This window comes from Fistularia commersonii, chromosome 35 (assembly GCF_037954325.1).
Source record: "Fistularia commersonii isolate RoL2024-O1a breed Wild chromosome 35, RoL_Fcom_v1.0, whole genome shotgun sequence".
Taxonomy (NCBI): domain Eukaryota; kingdom Metazoa; phylum Chordata; class Actinopteri; order Syngnathiformes; family Fistulariidae; genus Fistularia; species Fistularia commersonii.
The window spans coordinates 8,268,951-8,295,312 of record NC_141318.1 but is presented as its reverse complement, the minus strand read 5'-3'; the positions used below and the strand labels follow the sequence as shown (position 1 = coordinate 8,295,312).

At 41.2% G+C, this 26,362-nt stretch overlaps 1 protein-coding gene across 4 annotated transcripts in view; it reads right to left on the bottom strand.

The window, feature by feature from the left end:
- Positions 1–812: 812 nt before the first annotated feature.
- The window catches only part of LOC147214067 (endonuclease V-like), a 77,150-nt gene continuing 51,600 nt past the window's right edge, over positions 813–26,362 (bottom strand). Inside the window, exons 9-11 of one of the 4 annotated variants that reach the window (XR_015104434.1) lie at positions 12,617–12,694; positions 1,634–1,694; positions 813–1,482 (exon numbers count right to left, since the gene is read on the bottom strand). The gene's annotated coding sequence lies outside the window, so the exon portion shown is untranslated. Of the gene's footprint in view, positions 1,695–12,616; positions 12,695–26,362 lie in introns of all 4 variants that reach the window. The other 3 variants (XR_015104433.1, XR_015104432.1, XM_086142558.1) reach the window with 3 other exon arrangements.

Genomic DNA, 26,362 nt, shown 5'->3' with positions numbered 1-26,362 from the left:
TCACCAAGAGAGGACAATTACAATGCTGACGAACACCTTTGCCGTGCGTCAACAAGACGGTGAAGGGCGATCGTGGTCGACAGCGAGTCTAAACGAGGCAGTTTTCCATATATTAAAAAAAAAAGAGAGAGAGAGAGAGAGACAAGAGGCTTGAGAGGGAACAATGGTTGAGCTGTCAAGGAGAGGACAGCAGAATTGCCGGCCTCTGTCCGGGGCCTCGGCCCTTCAATAATGAAAAAGCAAACAACAAAACTTCAGCTCTTAGAGGAGGGGCGGGGAGAGGAAGTGGTGGTAAACTGCGGATTTAAAGAGCAGCATAGGAAAATGCCGTATAACTCTTTATTTCAAAATGTCAATGCTTGTTTCTCATAGACTGATGAGATTAGCACTAACATCTTAGAGGCTATAATCCAGTTTTATCACTGTTGCGTTTCATTTTCCGAACACTACAAAATGCTGCAATCACATGGCAACCATATCAAAACTTTAAAGAAAGTAAAATTACTTTTTCTTCTCTGTTAATTCTCCCCATATTGATTTGCATTGAATCAGCGACAAATTATGAGCCCATTTCTGAGTGAACTCTCAAGGTGCTTGTTAATAAAGAAGTACCACGGAACCGAAATTAAAGAATGTGAAATAAACAATCCCAGGACACTTAAAAGAAAAATATTGCTGTGAAAACAGGGGCTGCAATAGTATACTGATAAAATGCTGGCTTGAAAAAAAAAAGAACACTAAGCACAGTTGAACTACGGTACCATTTGTAAGTGAAATATTGAATTTATTTAATGAATGAACATAAATATTTGAGTAAGGGTACATGTATAAATATTTTTGATGCTCCAAAGGAAATGGACCAATAGATTAGAAAAAGGCAAATGTTTAAAAACGAGAGCACTAACTATTGATCTCTCAGATTTGTTCTAATCAAACTGCAAAGTCACTGAGAAGTAATTTGCGTCTCCGTGACGCAGGTCGAGTATCAGGTGATCACCTGCAGATCTTCTGACCCCGCACTGATCAATTCTGCCCCATCTGACCATTTCCTTTCCTGGCTGCCAGTCCCGCCGAGTCAGCTCGCCCCTTGTCCTTTTCCGCTCACCTTGCCTGCCAGGGCGCTGCCCACTGCCAAGTCGGGCTGCAGCGTTGTCGAGCGAGATGCATTGTGACGACACGTAATGCACATATGGTCCGTTACTATTTGTGGTTCCAGTGTTCCCATGTGCCGTCACATGGGAACAAGCGACTGTATAATTTAACACAAAAGCACGATGGGTCGCCCCGCGGTTATTAGCAGATGACCAGCGTTCTGATGTATATCAAGGGCATTTATTATTTATTTGAAAAGGCACCGCATTAAAAAGCTGAGTGACCCAAAACTCAAATGAGAACAGTGTAAAAAAAGATCCAGCCTGACCCACATCCGCTTTGAATATAGGCCGAGCACATGGAAAGTTCCACTTCATCTGATGGCAGCCTCTGAATAAAAACACCTGCACTTTAAAAAAAAAACGGGGGAAGCCAAAGTGCTTCCTTTGTCTAAGAACATCTCTCTCTCTCCAACACACACACACACACACACACACACACACACACACACACACACACACACACACTCACACACACTCACAGGAAGTCCTCTGCAGTCGATGGTCTTCCATGTTTAGATCCTCCGTTGCACCATCTGCTATCTGAAAAACAAGGAGAGAAAAAGTTTGGGATGCAAAAACACACTGGTGTTACAATTCACTTTTATTTTCAGACCTAAGAAACTATAATGAAATTTTGTCCACAGTGTATGTGGTATTGGAGTTTGAAAAGTCTGTCGAATTGTTTTTACAGAGGACACGTAATGACACAGCATGACAAAGTGGGGTGAAAAATACACTGGGAGGAAGATGGAGATCCAGGAGAGAACCTCCAGGGGCAAATGGAAAATATTCGTCACAGACAGTCCCTATTGTCAAATGAAATCTTGAAATGTTATGCTTGTGGATACGATGACATTTTTTTTCCAGTTTTTTAGGTGACAATCAGAGTGAGTCCATTCTCAAAATGAACTTGTTATTCTCCAATCAGATCTGGTTTCTCTGTTTCCACATTCATTAAATACCCACTTCAGCATCATTTTCATTTTTTCTTCCCTAAAATGCTCCAAGGTCTAAAATGCTTGTTTCGTTTAATTGTAACTTATTTGCTGTGACAAAGGATTTTTTTTTTTTTTTAAATCAACATTTTTTTCCCACACAAAAGGCCCAAGGTTATTCATTTCCGTGTTGCCATACACGACTTGTTGTATTAAGTGTAATATCCTCAAAAAATGATCCAGTCTGCAAGGGCTTTTGGTCAGAAAACTAGTATATTACACAACTTTAATCAGCTATTTCAAATTGATATATGGTGGTGGATATCAAAAATGTCATTTCGCCATAATTTACATACTTGATTGCTCTGGGTATTCACACATATTAATTGTCATTGTCATGAATTGATTTTTTTTCTTATAATTAACCAAAAATGAGTCAATTCTTGCAGCTTTTTGATTGCTTTAAGTCTAGATCAGACTTGAACATGAGTTTGATTCTTACATATCATGAAAAAAAACAGTCAAATGAAAACTCTTCAGTGTGACTTAAATGTTGTCCAGGTCATAAATGTATGACTTGCCCTTCACCAAACATTTGATATTATCATCAACTGATAAAATCTAGGATCGGGTGGGGTCAAACCAAGCGGAGGTGGCGTTTAACCAGGACAGCCTGCTTAGCATTTAGCAATTCAAGCGAACTTGACTCAAATAGCTAAAGTCATCATGGACACAAACTCCGGCCTCATCTCAAGCCCTTGGGAACATTCATAACTGACGATAGAGAAGAAGGACGAGCAAAAAGTTTCACGAGCTAGTGCTGAAACCTTTGTTGTGGCAAAAAAAAAAAACGGTGCAGAGCTGTTGGTTCTGAACTGTGGCAAAAAGTTGAGCACATTAGCAGCCTCTGCAAAAACAACTCCCCTGGGACAGCAGAAGCCTTGGCCCGACCAGCCATGCATAGGTGCCCTCTGAATGGCCATCCAGGACATTTTCAGTGCATTATCGAAACCATCAGTATCAGCTACTGAAGTCGGGGATGGCAATACTGAGCCGGGCGCGGGGGAAAAGAGGGATGAAGAAAAAAAACATGGGAAGCGCTGAGATGGGTGCTGTTATCAGCTGTTACAGCTGGCCACAGTGCTGGTCAAGGAGCCGAATGGGTAATAAATGGACACTGTAATAGAGTTTTAATAGCTAGACAGCGGACATTACACAAGGCTGATCCAGGGTCAGTGGACAGATGAAGCCCTGTGTGTCCTCTGGAACCGGAGGGGCCTCAGGGGATATGATGTTAATATACTGCAGAACATATTAGTGATTAAGTAAGGACACTTTCAACCATGGCTCGTAATTATGACAGGCTATTATTAGTTTTGTCCATGGGACTGACTGTGCACGTGAGTTTGTGTGCAGGTGAGAGTGTGGCTACGGTTTTTGCAAGTGAATAGCCATAAAATGAGAACTCAGTCTTTTTCAGGGACTTTGACATAATTTAGCATCCTCTAAATCTGCCGTCACACGGTTGTCAAAATCTGACACCCAAGAGATATTTATAACCTGTTGTTAAAAAAGGGCAACATTGACGTGTTCTAACTCATGTCAGTCACGCTGGAATGGGATCGGGAGTGTCTTTGAGGACGGATCATTTATCATTTACAAAGATGACTCGGTCATAAAACCACAAGGAGCAGAGTGTCTCCATCAAAAGCAGGAAACGTGACTGTGGATATACAAGCCACTAATAAATCGATCAGAGCACATCACTACTATGACACTTTTCACCACAGTGTAAATATTGATATACGCCAGGAGGCATGAAGAAGCTCCACTCTTGCTTCAGAAATGTTCCAGAAGGGTTAAAGAGACAGTTTTGGTTTCCAGGACTGTACTATGCAATATTGCCAGGGCTCTTCTCAGAGCAAATACCACATCTGTACAACTCTTTCTTTACTACGCTTCATAAAACCATATTGATGCTCAAAAATACTCTTCACCAAAATTCATTGTGTCTTAACACAACGTGATTCCTTTGTGTTAGCACAACTTTGTACATCTCCTTTCTTCTTAAAAATCAGCAATCCTGGCCACAAAATAAAACCAATTACTTTATAAGAAAGGACGCTCTCTTTCCTCCCACTTCCATCGGCCAGGTCCGAATGCCATCACGCAAAAGAGGAACAATCATTACCTCAGAGAAGTTCATTTCAGCTCATTTCTGATTAATTTATCCTATTCTGTGATAAATATTTGAGTGGGTAGCTGCATCCTATGTCTTTGTGATTGAAAATCATCAGTTGCCCCTTCAAAAGCGTTGACCCATTTTTTAGAGAGCACCTTTTTTTTTTACTTGGCTCTGAAACAAATATAATTTAGCACCTCTCAAGACTCATTTGAGTTTCCTTGATTGGTGGTTTTCATGACAAACTCTGATGGGAAAAAAAAATGCATTTGGGTGACACAGCGTCATCTCCTTCTTAGTTTACAAACACACACACACAAACATAAGCATGCATACACATAACATCTGTTTAGTCATCTTTACACGCATCAACGGGAAGCATTTCTTGTTTATTTTTCATCTGCAGTCATCAATATGCAGCATGTGGAGTTCCTCATGCATATGGTGGCCCACAGCAATAATCACATTTATTTACTCTGTGTGTGGCACAGCCAGTGTCAGCTTGACATGAAAAGAAAAAAAAAACATGAAAGTGACCCATTCTCAGTTTCGTTTTCTATTTTTCACACACATCCCATCTGGTCTCGCCGAAAATACTCTCCTGAAATGAGTGTGGCCCATTTCTTCTTTTGACACATTTTGCCACTTTGACACATTTTTGCACTTCACGTCAGGCTTTCGGTAGTAGAGGGTACACAAGTATTGTTGTCATTTGCAACCGAAACTTTAAAGTGCACAGATGTGATGGTTCATAATTCAAGCAATTACAGTAAGGGAGTCTATTAGGGTGTTGTGCATCTTTCTAATTAGATATAAGACATAATGATGCATGGGGGATTCATACATGAAGGCGGCACTAATTATAAAATGGGATGCTTACACACAAAATGTTTGGGAGGTTTAGTCTCCATAAAACATTACTACAGACCGAGAAAATGGTTGTGTCCAAATCCAGTCGGTAACTTCAGGCTTAATTTGCTCACTATGTCAGACCCAGCATGAGCTGTGGTGTAAAAGAGGTGTAATTCAATAGAACATTAAATTACCCCTGCAGGTGACATTAGAAGTGGAAAAGAAACATGGTAAACAAGAACCTTAAAATCCCCAAGCCTGCCTGGTCAATCTGTCTCGTGGTCTGCTCTAAAAAAATCGCCACTTTAAACGTCAAACTTCAACTGAGAAGGGAACTCGATTAGAACCAGGAACACCAATAAACACATTTTGTTTTAAGCGAGGAAATAACCAGTTTTTTGACTTTCAGTATGGCTTTCAGTAAAGGCAGGAGATATATATATTTATTTATTGTTTTGATATAGAACCACTTACCAGAACACAGTCCATATGAAAGAATGACTACATTTTGATCAACTAAGAGCTAATTTAAGATAAGATAAACTTAATTGATCCCCGGCAGTTATGATGTCAAACAACAGCAACAACATAAGGTATAACAATGGGCACCATCAAGGAAAAGTGAGGGCAAAAAGTACACAACCAGAACTAAACACTAATATAAATAGAGTGACAGAAATAAATAGCAATAAAAAAATTAAAAAAATGAGCAGGATGTGTGCAGGCTGGGACAAACAAGGATAAGGGAGACAGCAGAGTTAGGATATGATTTGAATGGGTTAAAATATTAGATTGAGTTCGCAGAGTTTTTCCATGCATGGAAAGCTGCACTGCATTTTCTTTTTGTCAAATCAAGAAGTTTCATCCATTTCAGTCTCATCTGATGAAAAGAAATTTGAACCGCAATATTAAAGTCAGTGCAAGTGCCAGCCCCCAAACACAGAGGAAGGACTTTTAAGTTTTAGTGTGGATTCAGTTTTCACAACATGGCAGATGACCTGTTGCCGTTGAAATTGCTATATACACAAGAAGGAATAAATAAAGAGTGACAAGGATAGTTGTCCACGGGAGGGTTATATAAGCACTTGTACTTCAGCGACATCTGATTTAATCCACAACAATCTATGCAAATATATTTGTGGCACTCGGCCGAGGGACAAATGAGTAAAGCTTGGTCCACGCATACTTTCCCATGAACAATCTGCAACCACAGCAGCTGCTCAGGGATCCCGTGATAGAATCTGAGCAACCCATTAGCGCATCCCCAATTCTACTACACGTTAAAAAATAATGAGAGTGACCTATGGAGTAATTTACATATGTGCAAATAGACCTCCATTTAGATTGTCAATATTATGTTGCTTTTCTGACACCAAAGCAGAGTGACGTAAGGATACAGCGTTTTTAATGCAAGTTGTTCCGAAGGTCAGAGTTAACATTTTAAAGACGGGTGAATAAAAAAAAAATAGTAAAGATATTATAGTCGTGAAAACAGCAGCTGGCTCCTGCATTTATTGATGCATGCAAAAAAAAAAAGAACATATAACACATAGATGAAAGTGCACACATAAACGTAAGCGCAAACACAGACCCACACATACTCTGCAAATTCATGCATACAGAAACATTCACACATAAAACCCCATGGAGTCAGCACATTTCTAGACAGTAAACAAGCCTGTGAGCTGCTTAGCCATGCTGGTCAGGCTTCAGGCATTAGTAGTGCATATAGCATGAACCCACACACTCACACATTAACAGGGCTGTAAACATTAGCAATATTTTCCCATTTCCTCCAAAGGACAGACGGGAGAGCAGTAGATCTTCGGGGGGGCTGAGCCTTTCACTGGTAATAATCTGCCTTACACTTCACACTGCCAGAGAGATGAATCATGGTGGATGGAGTCACACTGTGGTGTGTGTGTGTGTGTGTGTGTGTGTGTGTGTCCGTATGGGTGTGAGAAAGAGAGAGAGAGAAATAGAGACGACCAGGAAAGCAGGGGCTAACATACATTTGAAGGGCGCCTTTCATAGTTCTTGAGTGTGTCCTTTCATGGGTGTCAGAGATGAAGACACCAATAATGTGTGTGCACAAAGAAAGGATTCCTAAATTACATGCAGTCGTTCAGTCAGATACCATAGCCAAAAATGGACGTCTGCACATGTCTAATGATCTCATTGTTACATGCACTGCTGGTGCATAGATCACCACACATGGAATAAAACATAGGGAAAAACATGCAATTTCATTAGTGTCCAAAATAAACAATGCAGAGGGATTGAAGCCTGGCAATACTAATAGCAGATCTAGCTGACTACCAATGTCAGAGGACTTGCAATGAAATATGGTTGCTAGGATGATGGCGGGAACCAGCACTCTCAAATCTCATCCTTTTCTCCACCCTTTCCTCCTGTGAATTTCAACAAAGATGATATATATTGAATTACTGTATAACAGAGATGGGGCTTTTCAAAACATGGAAAACACATATGCCAAACAGCATTAAACCACTAGATAATATTTTATTTACACCATTAAAAAGTATGATGGACCATTCAAAGGATGTTGGATGAGTTCTGCAATGCAGTTTTTTTTTTTTTTTTTTTGTTTTTGTTTTTTTCAGAGCATATCAACTCTTTGTTTCCTTCAACTGTGACTGACAAAGGCTGGGGGGAAATGTCTGCAGTCTCTAAAATGAAGATTATTTCACGTTCACCCTGCCATGCCATATTAGCTCCGACAGCACTTTCGTGAAGACCTTGAACTGTCAAGAGTTTTTTTTCTCTTTTTAAACATAGCTGTTAGCAGGATTCAGTTTGCTGTCAGTAATGTGTAACAGCTCTATTATGTGTATTATGGTGGTATTTACAGATTTACTTTTTTAGGGATGCCACATTGATTGCACTGCCCTTGGAAAAAATTCACTTGATGTAGAATGACACAACTGTTACTGATGAACTGCTGGATTTAAGGAGCTTGTGCCCCAAAGTTAAGCAATGCTTGATATCTTTTCTTTTTAATGGTGAAATATTTTGATCAGTAACTTGAGGTTGTGTTGGTACAAAGTTTCAAGATCAATATTAAATAACAGCCCAAATGTTATACATTTGGCATAACAACAACAACAACAACACTAATAACAATGAGCATAACAATAATAATATTGATGCCAATGAAACCGTTGGATAAATCAAACTAAGCTACATTATATATGTTGTGCATTCTGATCACTGTGATAGAAAAGTTAGCAGGTCAAATGCAATTAACTTTGACCTTAAATGTTAGCAAGGTTAATGTCTATCCATCAAGACTGGACCTAGTGATGCATTTCTTAAAAAACAAACAAAGAAAAATAGCATATGAGCCTCTTTTTGAGAAGAAAGCTGAGTCTGTGTCAGATCTTAAATCCATTTCTAATCCCTTATTGTTTTTGTTCATCCTACCACGGATTGAGCAAAACAGGTTTTTCTTCAGAAACACAAAAAATACAAAACGCCAGGTATTATTTAACCGAGCATTGCTTGTGGGGAAATGTAATTTGAGGCTGTTCTAGTCAGGCATCCAGAGAAAGTCGGTTTAGAGTGTAATCTGACTTGGTCCAGCATTTTTAGTTTTGTCCGTAGAATCACCAAATATGATTAAGAATGGTTCCGTTTGCTTATGTTGTTCACAAAGAAATATTATTAGGTATTAAAATGAGACTGTGCAAAACAACTTAAAGACTCATTGTAGTGGTTTTTCATAGTTTGCCTGGTGTTTTCATTTGTCTTCTTTACTCTATATTACAAAAAACATTGTACTGTTTTGGGGACAGGAGGAGGCTGGAATGCAAAAAATGCAATACCCATAAAAGGTAAGTACTTCCAGTACTACTCCTAATTGTAGTAATATCTGGTATGTGTGCACAGAGGTAGCAGCGCTGCCCCTTATTAAGTTTCCTGTAGTACACGTGTTTATTGTTGGCATGCTCGGTTTAATATTGTCATATATTTTACAACCTTGGTCTGAATCTTATGTGTTCTTTATTCTCATTCATGAGTATTTTCAAGGTAGGATCATTCCAACAGTGCACTTGACTCTAATTGGACACTCAGTGAATTCCCACGAAACAGAAGTGGTAATAACAGTAGGTTTCAGTGAAGCAGTGATTGGGTATGAAAACGTCTTTGTTAAGATCGTCCTTGTACTGCAAGGTACGCGGCAAAAGGACACGTCCTTAATAATTGAACCGCGCACGACACAAATTTTATGATTCCACTGAATGTGCCAAGCGTGGGGGGGGTCCTAAATAGTTCAAACAGCGGTGTAACTGGAGGGGTAACTTGCACGTCACCTCTGTGTATTGTACTGATTTTCCAACACACTGAACTCATACTCAGCAGCAGTAGGCATCAGAAAGTGTTTTTGGCAGAGTAAATATTCATCGCTTGCTGCCGTGGCTCTGCTGCCCACTGGTAACATCCCCATGAGAAATTACAAGCACAAAGTCAGATATTGGTCTCTCTTGGCGCAGCGCAAGTGAAAAAGAATTGGCTGCTGTTGTGGTACTTGACAGACAAAGGAGGGGATGTATTACACCACATTTTCTATAATATTGCAGGTGTTCCTGGAGGAATAGTGGGATGGGGAGGTTTAATGCACATTTTACGTTTGGATTACAATATGAATCGTCTCTCAGCTCATTCTCTGCTGTCTACCAAAATGGGTTTTACACTGTCTCCTTTGACTCAGTTGTCTCTTAAAAAAAAACAAGAAAAAAAAGAAACACCTACAGCATCCTCATGTGTCAGAAATTTCAAGTGGAGAAAATCAGTGAACAATGAGAAGTCCCGCCTGTCTGCCTCTCTTCGGTTTCTGCCTCGGAGCAGAAACTTACCAACAAATGACAAGACTTTTGAACAAACACTGCCTCAAATTGAATTCTGACTGGGTCAGTGCAATACGATTCACTGGCACGTTGGACAGACATGTACCGCAGAGACATGGCTGCGGGGGGGAAGAGGTGGAACAGTTATGCTGTGACAGTTACAGAAAAAACAAGGATGGGACCAGCGGAGCAGTGTTTACTTTACATGGTGTCCCTCTCAATGTTTGCAAAAGATTTTCTTGTCTCAGTCATGACAGAGCAACTACGAACCAAGAATCATGTTATTACTTGTGTACCAGTCTACATAATGGGGATTTTTATTCACCCACATTATTTTTATGCATCTATGTATTTAAGTCTGTAGACCATGTGTTGGTAATTAACATTGTTCACTGAGTTACATCTTCTATTTGATTTAATTTTCAGCATGTTTACATCGCAGATATTTATACTTCACATAGAGAATTGTAATATGTATGGAATAATATTGTAATTTTGAATGCATAATTTAATTTTAAGTTTTTTTTGCAGAGGACACTCAGTCCTTCAGTTGGTTCTTGTGTCAAATTTTTCTTTTTCAACTTTTAAAACGGTCGCTGTTAGTTCTGTGTTATTATTTTGTCGGGCTGAGGATGGACGAGACAAGGACAGGTGCGGCGTAGCATTAAAGTAAGTAAGTAATGCCACAAGTGGTGATTACTTTTACAAGAGAGTGATTACACTTGATAATATATCACGATTAGAAAATGAACATTTATCACTTCATGGAATGACATTCACAAGGGCATGGAAGGAGACAGTGGAGGAAAACAATATTAAAGCAGACTTTTCACTATGTCTGGGTCTTGACACTAGAGAGAATGGACTTCACAAATAGTCCGATCTATTCGTCGAACAATCTGAAGCGCTGCCTTTTCAAAGGCCAAGATTTACCACCCCAAGTATGTGTACTGTGTTTTCAGTAAGTACACAGTAGCGTGACATGCTTCATTCATAAATAACATTGTACGAAGGGATAAAATCTAATTTGCGTGATATGAGGGTTTGAAGTCAAATATCAACATCATCATCGAGCTGACAAATCAAACCCCTGCCTTTCCTGTAATAAAATTCCATTTCTTTCATGCAAATGAGCCGCTCTAGCCGTGATGCATGGCGATGCACGCCGCATCTTCGGGAAACTCGCAGGCAATAGAAGGCGCCACCACTCATGTTGATCTACTTCACACCAGCGACACGACAACTGCAGCTTATGAATGGCCGAGGAGGTGAGGTGTTTCGGGGGGGGGGGAGCCGCAGGCTCTTTACAGTGAAAAATGATGTGTGAGGTAACAGTGTGTGAATGAAGCTGCCGATTTTCCACAGTAATGAGCAACCCCGATGGCAAAGGGGGTACCCACACACTGTATATGTGAATATGCACTCTCACGTGCACTCTCAAAGGAACAATGTCTGGAATATGAGCTGGTGAGCGTGTGATGTGATGTCAGGAATTAGATGACAGGGTGAAGCTGCAGATTAGCATGTGATCACTTCCAAGCTTGAGCCTGTGAGCTGCATTATTTATTTCCTCCGAGGTTACGATGAGTATACGATGAAGTGTGTGGGTGTGTCAAAAACAGAAAAACTCACGATTGAGAAAGACGGACAAGCTGTTAACGACTCAAACAGAAGGTCTAAATACTCTAAAATTCTCCCGATGTATAGATATTGGAATGTTCAAATAATTGAAATCCGTGTGACATTGAATGAGTTTGCAGATGACATTTTATCTGCAGTGAGCGCAGGGAAATTTGGAGGGAAATCTAGCGAGGTGGAGGTATGATCTGGAAAAGAGAAGAATGAAGAAGAGATGCAGCAATACAGATTAACTGGTGTGAATTAGAGGGACCCGGGTGGAACAATGAGGCCACAGGGAGAGGAGATAAAGAAGGTAGAGGATTTTGAATAGTCCAGAGCAATAAAGAGGGTGGAAAAGAGATGAAAAAGCTGGTTCGAGTAGGTTGGAACGGGTCGAGAAAAGCATCAGGGGTGATGCGGGATAAAAAAATATCAGCCAGAATGAGAGGAAAGGTGAGCTGCAATACAGTTGTGAGACCAGTGATGCTGTATTGTTTGGAGACAGCGGCATTGACGAAAGGACAAGAGGTGGGAGAGATGAAGATATTGAGGTTCTCTTTAGGAACGGCAAGGAAGGAAATTATCAGGAATGAGTCAATCAGTGGGACAGCACATGTTGGATGTTTTAGAGAGAAGGTCAGAGAAACTAGATTGACATAGTTTGGTCATGTACAAAGGAGGGATATTGACGTATAGGGATATTTTGGTAGAGGGGTGCGGGGATTGGAAGAGAGAAGTAGTGAAAGTGGAAAAAGGACATGAAGTTAGTTGGTGCGAGAGAAGAGGATACAGAGAATGGGGTTAGACGAAGGATGTTGATTCGCTGTGGCGACCCCTAATGGAAAAAGACAAAAGTTAAAGAGGAAGAAGATTGAGTGAGTTTGCTGCCTCATTTGGACGCAGAGTATCGTGGGCATGTGTGTGTGGTAACGTCTCCGTGTTAAAAGAGCTTGCCTTCGCTGCCGACAGCCTGCAAATTGTATTACCAGTGTATAACAAACTTACATAATTGATGAGTGTTTGTGCATGCAACTGTGATTTCATGAGGAGTGTCAGCGGGTGTCTGTCATCGTTCCCAGCTGGCTGGAACAGGCGTGGTGGAAAAAGAAACAGAGAAAGACAGAAGCTCGATGTTACCAAAAGACTACTAACCACATTAAACTCAAAGAACAGTATAGAATGGTAACGTATATAGTGCATAGTAGATTAGCAATTTCGTAACCCAATCACACCTGTATTGGGTTGGGCTGAGAATGTGATACTTAATAAAATAGAGCGAGTCAATGGGAACTTGTTTGGGTATTCGGTGTGTGTGTGTGTGCGTTCATTTGTGTGTGTGTGTGTGTGCGTGTGTGGGTGTGTGTGGGTGGAGGGTGCCAGGGGAGGAAGGGTGGGGGGGGCACATTAATAGGAATTAATCCTTTTGATGTCTCCCCCTTTTTAATGATAAAAAGAAAACACCACATACAGCACCCAATAAAGTATTGCTAATTTACATTATGAATTTCTCTTCAATACAGTCATGCATGGTTACACATATTATTAGTGTGTTACACTCGGGGATTTTATTGAAGATTATTTCAATTTGCCAAGACTGGAAAAATGGAAAACGATGACAAGTAGCAGATACAAGTAATTAGCAGCTGTGTTGTCACTGAGGTGTTTGTTTGCTTGCTTCTTCTTTAAATATTTTTCAGCTGCTTAATTGATGTAAAAAATTGGTGTAACAACTGCAAAGCTTTGATTTTTTATGGAGAAAGGTTTTGTATTTGAAGTCTTTCAGCTGATGACGTCACAGACATTTGGTCTTTTGCCTGTTCGTTCTACTGCTCTATTATCATTCAGTTTAAAAAAAGTAGGGGTGTCTACATTTTCAAAAAATCAGAATCAGAAGCAATTTTACAACTCCAAGGAATTTGCTTTGGTTAACGGAGCTAAACAGACGACTTGTAACAGGTATTGAATAAATTAAGAGTGAAATCAGGGCCATTGTGGTTGGCGGTGCAAATTGTGTAAAGCCGTGCAAAGTAGTGCAGTAGAGGGGCTGGGACAGTGTCAGTGGGGGACCGGGGCTGCAGATGGGAAGAAAACGCTTTTGTGGGGAGTAGTTTCGGTCCTGACGAGGGCCATTTTTGGCGAGCTGAAAATGTGTGAGGGCCGACCATTCAGCCAGACAAACTTTGACCCAAAGTTTCCCTGCGGTGAGTGTGGCCGTAGGTCTACTGCCATCTCTTGGTGAAATATAAAATAGCTTTTTGTATACTTAAACAGAGGTGAACAGAGCTCGCGGTCGCATGTGATTGATTTTATGACAGAGACTGAGAGATGGTTTAAATTTGAGCACGGGCCGCATGTGGCCCGCGGGCCGGACTTTGGACGTGCTAGCTTTAAACCATCATAGAGACAACACTGTAAGATGATAATTTTGTTATTAGGAAGCTTTAAGTTCACAAATGCATGACGACGTTGAAAAATATAATTCAGTAACTGTGTTTACAATTACGTACATGTCAGTGTTATAACAGGCGTTTGAGGCAAAGTTGTGAATGTGAATTCATTTGGAACAAACGATTGAATGTCTATCGTTTATTTTCAGTTTTAATAATAATTTATCATTTATTAATCCCTCGTGGGGAAATTTGTTCTCTGCAATAAACCCATCGTGGATGAACCATGAGCAGTCTGCTGCCAGGGGAGCAGTTAGGGGTTCACTATCTTGCTTGAAAACACCTTGACACACTAGGAGGAGCTGGGAATCAAACCAGGAATGGTTCCAAAGACGATACCTACTGCTCCCAAAAATTATATATTGCATTGGCCAGGAATACACAATTTTTTACTGCGAGCCAAGCACAAGTGAAGAAGTGTTCAATTTAAGGTACATTGTACAGCAACGTTCCTCTTCATTTTATTGGCTATGGCTTAAATGGGTGATAAGTTAGTGTTTCAACACACCATTCATGATTGAATGCTTTTGTATAATTTTTAACAGCCGTTTATAGCTCTTTAATTGAGAGACAGGGAAGATTATATAACAAGACACAGATTATCATGGTGTGTTGAGACAGAGGTGTCATGCAGATCACGCCTACCACCGTTATTTGACCTGAGATGACAAAAGTCAAAGATGGCTTTGTTCAAAACCCCAAGAAAAGAAAAACACTGGCTATACCAGAGCGGAGGTAAGCTAAGGTTAGCTGAGAAAAAGATGGGTGAGCTAAATGCAAATTTTGGATTGTATTTGGCCCCTACATAACTCCATAACTTTCTGTTTCTTCTTTAGTTCTGCAGCGATTGCAGTCATATTGGCCCTCAGATTCACCGGCAAACATGACCCCGAGCTTCAAAACTAGCGCAATCTTTTGCAAAGAATATGAGTCTCTCCACATTCTGAGTGAAAAGTATGAGCCCAGAGAACTAGCCATCCTGGACGGCTATTACAGATGTTGCCACAGAGACAAAATATTGAGTATTCAGTTTCAAGTCTTTGGACTTTATCTTATTCTTGGAAGTGCGTCAAAGGTTCAGGCCCTGTGTGGGCATCTCCTGCTGTTTTGGTGCATTATCTGGCAAGTCAATCTGCAGGCGGAGTATATTTAGGACGAAGATGAGTCAGTCTTCGTGTCAATCCAGTCTCTCATGGTTGCTGTTCAACCTACTTTTGCACAACCTGTCTCTTTCACTGGATAATATTATCATAACAATAGCTTCAGTGTTTTGAAGGGGTTAAATTTCCCCTTATTTCTAGTTTTTATATCTGGCACAGTTTTTTATTCTCTCCTAATGTCTCATAATTGAGAAATTAATTATTAGTTAACTCAATGAATGAACTAAAAAAGAAGCTGGGTTTTTCAGACTACTTTTTGCAATGAAACTGGTGATCCCTTTCATTGATCATATTCTCTGATGATGTTTAAAAGTCCGCCTTAGTTTGAGATAAATTTAATTATGAGAGGATACAGAGAATAGGGTTAGATGGAGAAGGTTGGTTCACCGAGGGGACCCCTGAAGGGAGCAGCCGAAAGGAAAAAAAAGAGGAGTTTGTGATAAATTCAAATGTGTTATCATGTTATCTGTTGTTTACTTTTTGGAAATATTCCCCACACTTTCTGGTCATTACTTGTTAGTTTGGGCATTTTTTTCCTTTTCATCCATCTACAACTAAGGTTAAATAATATCCTGGTCAGTTTGTTTTAGATCACTTCCCAATATTCATGGCTTTTCAGGGTTTTCCTATTCTCTACTGTTACATTATGCTCGATATCTGAACATTTGCTGGGCCAAACCTGAAGAGCCTGGAAACTTCATCTGATTCGCTGGAAGAGGAGTGTTTTTCCTTTTCTCTGTTATTACCAGGGAGTTGGAGGTTGTAGAGAAATTTACGTTTTAATAACACGATGTTTGAAAACCTGTGTGTGGAAAAAGTTAATTATGTAACCTTTATTTTTGTTTAAAGACACCAAGCCAAATATTACAGTATAGCAAGTAGCAGAGATACAGTTATCCTAAGTCCTTCAGAGGCTCTTGGAACAGTTTCATTAAGTCTCAAAATGATGCTCTTCTGATGTTCTTGGTCTTACATACTATAGTATAAGTGAGACTGAGACTTTCCTTAATGTTCTCTCTTTCTAATAAAAGCCACTAACTGATGTCATGCAGCCCATGGGAGACAACAGCAATAAAAATCCAAGCCCTTAAGTCAAATGCCGGCTCGAAATGAAGACCTTTAAGAAATGATTTAATGAAAACTTACACATAACCTCTGCTTATAGCGACATGTGTGTTTGATTTTTATGTGGTATGTAGTGTGCGTGTACAAACAAGGTATTAAGTGAATACTAATCAAATACAATAGGGCAAGCTTTTGCTGAATAACAAATTCTTAAATTTTGTATGTAAAAGCTGAGGTGGGAATCTCATTAAGGTGTAAAACCCCTCCGTCAGTGGGAATGGTATCTGAAATGTGTTAATCCCATGGCCAACAAACCCCGGGATCCCTGCTGACTGAAGCATCTTTCAAACGAGAGCCCGGTAGCAGCGATGGCGAAGGTGTTAATCAGGATGGACTTCAGGCACTCAATAAAAGCAAAAGCCCCATCCCTGTCTGCCTGACGTCTCCTCCCCCTGCCGAAAAATCTAATAACCACTGTTTGTAGTATCTCCTCTGCCTGGTCCAAGGCTGACGCGTCCTTATTGCAATAGATCTGTTACGATTGATTTATCTTTACAAGCCTCGAGGAAGAAAAGGTACATTGATTTTCCGGTTTACCGCGGGAGAAGTTCGAAACACCTGGATGGCAAGTGAATGCATGAGATGGGTTATTATGGGATGCTGGATTGGTAGCACCTGTAACCTGTTGTTCCAACTTTTGTGAGACGCTGCATCCAGACACGTATTACTTACATATACATCATAGACTCTTGTCACAACAGATAAAGCTGCTGACAAAGAGGTACATCAGTGCACGCTTTTTGGGTTTTGGCTGTCAATCATATAGTTGGAGGCACAATGCCTTATATGCACTGATGCTTGTGAACAGAAACTCTAGGAAAGTTGTCTACATTTAGGAATTAAAATAAATCAAATGACCCCTCCCACCCCCCAGAATGGATCACATATAGTCTCATGATATTCAAAAGCAATATTTTATCTCGGAAGCAGCACCCATTGAAAAATATATTACCCTTAGTTTCTGTCAAAAGGCAGTACCGCATGTAAAAAGTAATTTTCTTGATCTGGTTTAACAGGATTTGAGGTATAGGGGAAAAAAAAAATCCCTCTGTCTGTCTGGTCGACATGGAAAGTCAGTGTTGCTGATTGTTGGGAGCGGAGATCAAGAAGTTGGAGGATTTCAAGTACTTGGGGTCAACAGTCCAGAACAGCCGAGACGGGTTCCAGCAGGTCGGAATGGGTAGAGAAAAGTGCCAGGGGTGCTATGCGATAGAAGACTATCCACCAGAATGAAAGGAAAGGTGTACAAGAAAGTGGTGAGACCAGAGATGCTGTATGGAGAGCTAGAGGTCACAGAGATGAAGATGCTAAGGTTCTCTTTGGGAGTGACCAGGATGGATAGGATCAGGAATGAGGCTATCAGAGGAGCAGCTCATGTTAGATGTTTTGGAGAGAAGATCAGAGAAGCCAGACTGAGATGGTTCGGTCATGTACAGAGGTGATTATATTGGTAGACGGATGCTGGGATTGGAACTGCCAGGCAGAAGATCTAGAGGAAGACCAGAGAACACTTATGGACGTAGTGAGAGAGGATATGAAGGGAGTTGGTGTGAGAGAGGAGGATACAGAGAATAGGGTTAGATGGAGGAGGTTGATTCGCTGTGGCGACCCCTGAAGGGAAAAGCTGAAAGGAGAAGAAGGAGAAGAGTGATGGATCAAACCACATCCGGGCATTTTAACTACATCCAACTGAATTGAACCCAATGCTTATCCTCCAAACAATGAACCTCAGCACAAGGAGGCACAGGTGAAGAGCCACAGTAAAGTTCGGGCTGAACACATCCACGGCAGCAAAGCGAGTAATCAGAGTGGAGCGAGCCAGTCACGGGTCTCTGGGGGGGGAAAGGGGGGGTCGTGGACAGGACAGGGAGAGGGACATGAGGGGACGAGAGCAGATTAAAAAAAAAAGCAGATGGAATGGATCTTGGATGCAAAAAAAAATGAATATGAAAATAAGTGATGCAGAGCCAGGAGGAAGAAGGAGGAGGAAGAACGAGAAGATTACAGAAGCAGAAATGAGATGTGAAAACATAAGGATAAAAGCAGGTGAAACATGTTTAAAAGAAATGAGAGCATCCCTTCATATGAGGATGAAAAATGTTAAATGAAATACATTTCAAAGTATATATTTTCTCCTTTTTTTACATCTGAAATCCAATAACCATGAATAAGGAGGGTTGTATGTATATGAAAGTCTATTCATATGTTTAACACGCCATGCCATTCCCTCACAGATAAAAGATCTGACTCAATGTTCTTGGCATAGATGAGGATAGTCTTCTGTAAAGTAACATGTTTGCCTCCAGGATGAATTAAAATACCAGATTTCCCTTTCAAGCATGTTTTCATTGAACTCCTCTTCTCTTTTTTCCCCTGAATGATCTACAAACCCGATGTATTTGTTCTCTGAAAAAGGCCCGCAAAACTAGCGCATATAACGGATGTAAATCAGACAGCCTCTCAGACTCCCAGAGGATTTGATCTATACCCTAGAAGTTTGCGTTGCCTGACTTCACACTGTTACCAGTGTCAGTAACAATACTTTGATATTCGTATTGATACTAATCTCCATAATTTGGTGCAAAGGGGCTGCAGAGACATTTATCAAGCGGAGATTGCAGACTTGAAAACTTAACAGTTATCTCTGGAGTAAGAATTCTCCTCTAAATAAGCAGCCGTACTTTCGCTTGAGTTTCCTACTTCCTGTTTGCCATAGTAATGTGGACTGCTTCTTCTCGGGCCTTGGCAGTGTTAAATACCATCACTAGTTTGCTATCATTCTGGATGGGCTACATCTCTATAGGCACAACAAATCATATTAATGCCAGAAATGAAGTACAATGGGGGGACCTCTGACGTGCAGTGGTTAAACCTTTTGCCTCAAAGCAAGAAACGTCCCTCGTTCCCCTTAAGATATGATTTTGTGTATGAGTGTGTGTGTGTGTGTGTGTGTGTGTGTGTGGGAGGGGGGTATACAGGGTTAAGTTAAAATGAGTTTTAGAAATGTTACGTGTTTTATGAAATGGGATTACCGAAACTCATCTTTTGTGTGTTTTTAAATGGATTCTTTAAACCCCAAAAATATAAAATACTTTATTCTGGATCTCCGAATGAAGTTGGATCCGAACCATTCGAGCGGGCTCATTCCTAATGATGCTACTGAAAAGAAAAAAAAAAGCATTTGAGACATGGATTCCATTCAGAATGCCGGCCATGCGGACCGACATGCTGATAGAACAGAAAATGAAGAAATAAAGCTGATATCCTGCTTGAAAATAGCAAGGGTGCCATCACTGCAAAAGCGTTGCTTTCTCAGCTTTTTCCTTAAAATGTGATTTCAAGGAAAGTCCAATTTCTTGTAATATCAGATCGAGGATAAAAGTGAAGAAACAGCATACCCTGCTCAAGGAGTACTAAAGTCAAATTACTTATAAATGTTCAGTGCTGGTAATTTGGAACAGAGACCGCATTGTCGACACAAAAAGGGCTGTTGTAACTCACCAAGCAGCAATGCGGCTTTTCCTAACTCTATTATATGGAGGGTTTTTACACAAAGATACAAAGATGTAGGCTGTAATACCTTCTCGTGTGTGGGAGCTCTTTTGCAACGTGCAACAGTTGGAAAAGAAGCAGTAAAACCTCTGACTTCTGACAGAGCTTACTAATGGGATCAGAGCTATTAAATGGCATGTCTTGAGCAAGAGCTGCAAATACAAGTCAATTAAAAAAAGTTTGGGGGGGACTTGAATTTTAGCATTTTGTGATGGAAGTAGTAGGGGAGAAGTTTCTGTAATAGCTCACTGTGTGTTTCAGGGCACTCAAAGGATACTTTGGTATGGCAATGAAATGCCAGTGTGTTGGTAAGTAAACTGCTCAAGTGTTTTTCCTGATTCTGATCAATCTATAACATTTCCATTATTCATACACTGCATTTACAACTCTGTCAGGCATAAAAAAAAAAAAAAAAAAAAAAAAACGATACAGAGGCAGCTGATTTCACCCCATCCAACTTCTTGTAACTCTGGCCAAGTTTCTCTTGATTCCACAACCAAAATTGCATATTTTAGACCGAATAAAGGAGAAGGAAAAGTCAAATGGTTGGGCAGTCATTGGCAACACTCTATATGTTGCACAAGTGGAGGCTACAAATAAAATACATGAAATACGATAAGCCGTTCTCTCTTTCTGGTTCGCACTCTTATTTTGGGTGTCTCATAGGGGTTCCCTCCATGCGATATAAAAAATACACTGTTTTCTCATACTGATGACTGCTGATGAACCCCGATTCACCTCTGGTCGAATTGTTTACTTTTAAGTGTTGCCTCTCTAAGCTCCAAGCCTTCTGTGAGCGGTCCACTCCGATTACTCAGTTCGCGCAAAGTTCGAGCGAGCACCATCTGCAGCCTTCATCTCTCTTTAGCTACATTCTGCCACCACAAATATCACCACAATAACTGCTACTAAACCCAGAGCCAAGGCACATGTGGGAGGCGGATTCTGATTCATCCCTGCCTTGCCGACCACCAACATTGCAACACCCCCCACGAACCTGTAGGAGGAGCTATATCAGCTGTCACACATGCTAACGCTAAATATGATCCTAGCCAAAACTGGTGAATTCGTGCCTTGTTTGGACCTGCCAGTCCATCAGAGAGTGGGTTGGAGCGATGTGTTGCATGGTGAACCTTTATCAAGATGCCAGCAGAGCCATCCGATCACAAGTGGGGGGGCGTTCATACACGCCTGTGCACGTGATCAGATATCGGTTCCCTGCTGTTCAAATACTTGTAGATTGCAAACTGTTAACTTTTGCAGAAATAAACAGTTTGTAATACTGACGACACAGATTTCTGCTGCAGATTACATCACACATATTCTCTTATTCTGAGCAATTATTGTACAATTTTCTTTGGATTATTTGCAACATTATTTAATGAAAAGGAACACAGAGAGAGGGACTAATCGCCTACAAGATGAGTGTGATTGACTGTTATCAAGTCTGAGCAGCTACGTTTGATCAGAAAAGAGAAAGTAAAATGAAAGCAGTACTAACTGTGTGCATTTCTACACAGGCTAGTAATCAGAATCGTAAAAGATTTTATTTATCCCCGAGGGGTATTTGGGGTATGAGCTGATAGTCGCCCTAGTTTCCATTTAAACTGATGACAAAGGCTGACTGCGTCCATAAACGTCTCCCAGTCCAGTATGAACGTGGCCACACCTTCCCAAAAGATAGTATTTTCAAACTAGGAGCAAATAACTTTGATTTTCTTTCATGTGGACTGTATTTTTTTGTGTGATGCCCTGAGATGCAAAACTTTTAGAACTTGAGACCACAAGTAAGTTTACTACATTAGTAAAAAGTTATTCTGTGAACCAACAGTTTCAAAAAACAAAGTTTAAAAAAAATTGATTTGAACATATCTCATGTGTCCTGACTGCTGAGAGCCCTCAGGACGGATCGGGATGTCGAGTATAAACAAGACCAGTAAATTGAGATGTAATGCAAGAAAATGTATTAGTTACTTTGCAGTAAAGGAGAAAAAAAAACCACACAGATCAATAGGAAGTCGTAATTGTGATCATGATTAATAGTTCGGAAGGTAGTATTGATAAGCTGAGGAAAAGATTTGCTTGTAAATGATAGGGTAGGCACTGCTTGCAGCTATTCCTGCGCTGAGAGTTACAGAGCTTAATATAGCTGAGGCAAGCAACGAGTCGTGACAGTGTTGTATGTCTTCACCTTTTACTCGTAAACAAACACGATAATTTCGGCCCTCTCGAAACGCGAACGACTCCGGTGAAAACTGAGACCGCCCGTCACAGATACAGTCCGCCGACGGAGACAAAGACTCCCGGGGAAAAGGTCAGAGGATGAGGGGAGCGCTAAGAGGCAGACAAGTGAACATCCGATTGATTAACTTGTCTTTGTGTCTCTCCACAGCTGTGAGTCACCTGCGGGCCGCTCTCGGGGTAAAATGGTCTGAACGCAGCAGTGTGCTGCGTGGATCTATGCCATGACTCAACCCTTCCGACACAGCTGTCGAAGGTCATGATCTACAGTCACGCGGCTGCCGGACATCCTGCCATGGTAACTGCGTTCGACCGGTGGGAGACGTGTGGGGTATTTGTGATGCAGTGCCAGACAATTGTTGAGTTTTTAGTGAGAATAAATGCTTTAAAAAACGATCCTAAAACTCGTCTTTCTGACTAATCTGTGAAATACATTTATTTCAAGGTAGCACTTTAATGCACCTCCTTTTGTAACACATCCAAATCCATGGGAAATGGTTTTATCCCTTCACCTAAAAGTTAAAGGGGTTTCTCCCAAGCCCAAAAACCTCCACCTACCCATCTGCTTGCCCCTACCCTCCGCCTTCTCATCTCCCGTTCTCGGAGGTTTTCCGAGATTGTTCTTGTTCTCTCCGAGGAGCGCACGGGGGTTTCGTGTCACAGGGCATGTGTTTGACGATGAGCCGGCGGTGATGAAAAATGAGGCAGGTGGTGGCAATTTATCAACACTTGAGTGGCACATGGTGGCATTTTGGCATGGGGGAGGCAAGGCATACCGTGGGGATGAAGATTTTTCCGTACCAGGCCGTGCATGATGTAATGGATGCAGTTTCTTCATCGCTGCATCAGACAGTAAGGCGGGAGGATAGATGGAAGAGGGAGAGAATAAAGGGGGGGGTCTTTCCTCTGCAGGCTCCCACATCAAGCTTCTACACTCCCACAGCAGCTCCCCTCCACCGCTCATCCTCCTCTCATCCGAGAAGTCTTTAATAGTTCGCCCTACAAATGTGCGGCCCGCACTCCTTACCCCTTTCTTTTTTTCCCTCTTTCCTATGCAATTTATATCTCTGTTGGTGTGGAAACAGAAGACAGAATGAAATATGAACCGGGGGAATGAAAAAAAAAAAAAAACTTTCACAGCTGGGTGATGCCATATCAGCTCTACTGCTTGATGTCACCCAGCTCCTAACTTTAAAACCATCTCTTGATTTAGCATTATTTATCTCTGTCCCACCCAAGCGAGCCATTAATCAACAGATACAAACACAAACCCCTGGCCACTGTTACACCCCTAACTTTCCCGCAGTTTATCTACATCTCGATCATCATGTCCTCTCCTCCCCTGAAAAATGCATGAATACAAACACTGCATACACTCACACAGTTACTGTACATTATTTTTTTTCTGTGCTCAGTGTCTGCAGCAGCCTCAAGCGCACTGTGCATCCCTCCACTGGGAGGCACACGGAGAGGGAAAGGCAGTAGGAGCAGCAGCAGCAGTGGTGGCATCAAAGGGTAAAGGGTCATAAAAAACAGCAAAAAAAAAAAAACGGCCAAGGAAAATCAATGGGGTAAACACCGGACAAAGTGTTCTATGACAAAACCATAGATAAATCTAATTAAAAAGGCCTCCATCTGGTTACAGCTCAACAAGACCAGAACGTGCCAGTGATTCCATCTTGCTGCCAGATAAGGGAGGAGTCGGGCAGAACAGATAAGAGGCAGCTGAATTTATACGAAGCGCGGGCATATTATGATGAAGCTGTGCCAAGAGAACTGGAACGCAAGAGGAAACAAATGGTGAACGGAGGACGGATGAGAGAAGGAAACAACTGAACAATAGAAGACATGCCAGCTGGGATTCTTAAGCAGAGACAAATGGCTCAATAATAACTTCCCCCTTCGATTCTGGTGTCAAATTAAGCAGGGAGCATTTTAGGCTGGGACTCAGAGACTTATATGTAGGGGAGGAAATGCACCTCCCGCTGGTGAAGAGAAATTAAATTGGTCCCCGCGTTTGAGGAGGACACATTCTTTTATAATCTCTAAATTAATCTGGATAGTAAATTTATTGTTCCTTGTGATTCTGGGACAGTAAAAAAGCAAGAACAAAGAACATCGTAGACTGTAAAGATGCAGCGATATTTGAAATACTGCAAAGGGACCAGGACATTATTCTTTAATAATATGTTGTTGAAATGCTTAAAAAGACACTTATTGTAACAGCGGTTTGGACTGGAGTTTGCCACTGTAACAATTAATAACTTCTCCTCCTTTTCTTCTTCATCTTTCAGTTGCTCCCTTCCGGGGTCACCACAGCAAATATGCTGCCTACATCTCACCCTCTGCATCCATAAATCTCCTTTTTGGTCTCCCTTTCTCCATTGCTCTGGACTGATGACCCTAAGTGCTTGCAGTCCTGCACCATTTCTATTTTTACAATTTTACCGTAACCTCACTTGTTCCCTCATATCATAAACTTATTCTGTCTTGCCTGTGGCTAACCGTCATTCCCGTGCATACCTCCACCTCTCTAAATTCTCCTCCACCGCTCCCTGCTCTCACAAGAGATAACAATGTCATCTGCAAAAATCATGGTCCAGGGAAATTCCTGTCAAACCTCAACCGTCAGCCAGTCCATTATCATAACAAATAAGAAGGAGCTCAGAACTGACCCCTAATGAAGTTCCACCTCCACCTTGAAGTTCTCTGTCCCCCTAAAGCACACCACTGTCTCACAGCGAGCATACATGTTCTGCACCACTCTAACATACTTCTCTGCCACTCCAGACTTCCTCATACAATACCAGAGTTCCTCTCATGGCACCCTTTTCCCTGAGCTCCTCAGTCACAGCTACGGCACGTCCTACACTAGTCTAGCATACTCCTTTCCTACTCCACACTTCTTCAAACAGTACAACAGATATTTGTGGTATGTTTTTTCTAGGTCTGAAAAGGCACAATGCAGCTCCCTCTGACCTACCCTATACTTCTCAACCAACATTCTTAAAGCACATACTACATCTGCAGTATACTTTTTTTACATGACACCCTTCTCCTACTCACAAATGCTCACTTCCAGTCTCTCTAGTCTTGTTTGCACTCATCAACTCTATTCTTCTATAGTTACTGCACTTCTGCACATCTCCCTGGTTCCTTAAAATCAGAACTGGTACGCCTCTTCTTCATTCCTTAGGCATCCTCTTTCTCCCTAAGATCCTATTGAATAATCTAACCAGAAACTCTACTGCCACCTTCCATACCTCCACAGGTGCTGTATATCATCAGCACCAAGTCCAGAAATAACCTCTCCACTTCGTGATATATTATCTTCCTCAAAATGAAACCATCATTAAACAACTGAATTTTCAGCGCAGACACAGAGGCCAATTGCACCCTTGATATTCATCGCATGATCATAAATGGAAGTCCATCACCTTTTGAGAAATACTGATCGCAGTTCAAGACTTCACTTTTGACAGTTGCTAACAGCTCACTGCTAGCACAAAACTGCGCCAAAAACAGCTGCTCTATGCACTGGAAATAAGTACTGTATTTTCCGCACTATAAGGCGCACATAAAAGCCTTTAATCTTCTCAAAAAACGACAATGCGCTTTATAATCCGGTGCGCCTTATATATGGATCAATATTGAGCCGCGAGAGGTCTCGCAACTACGGGAAGCAGTAGCCGACTCAATTTTCTCCCGTAGAAGAAGTAGCGCGCGGTGCATACTGGGATATATCACTATGCAAAGCGTGTATTTTCATTTCCATTTGTGTATTTGTGTGTGTGTTTGTGTGTGTAAAGAACCCAAAACGGCTTCTTTCAAGAGACACGCTTACGGCCCAGAGTTTAAACTGAAGGCGGCAAGTCACGCAGTAGAAAATGGGAATAGAGCAGCAACTAGAGAATTCAATATTAACAAATCAATGGTGCGGAAGTGGAGGAAGCAATAAGATGACCTGCTCCAAGTAAAGAAGACCAAACAGTTTCCGAGGGAGCAAAGCGAGATGGCTACAGTTAGAGGACAAACACGCGAACTTAACATCAATGAATTTAGGGGCAGTCCTTCTTGGTGCTTTCGTTTCATGAAACGCTTTGAACTGTGACAAATTGGGTTGGAAATACATTGTTTTCAAATAAGGCAGCGCAAATATCGGTAAAAGCTACCGGTACATACGGTACTGTATTGTGAATGCACTAACTTGTTTTGGGAGTGAAAGG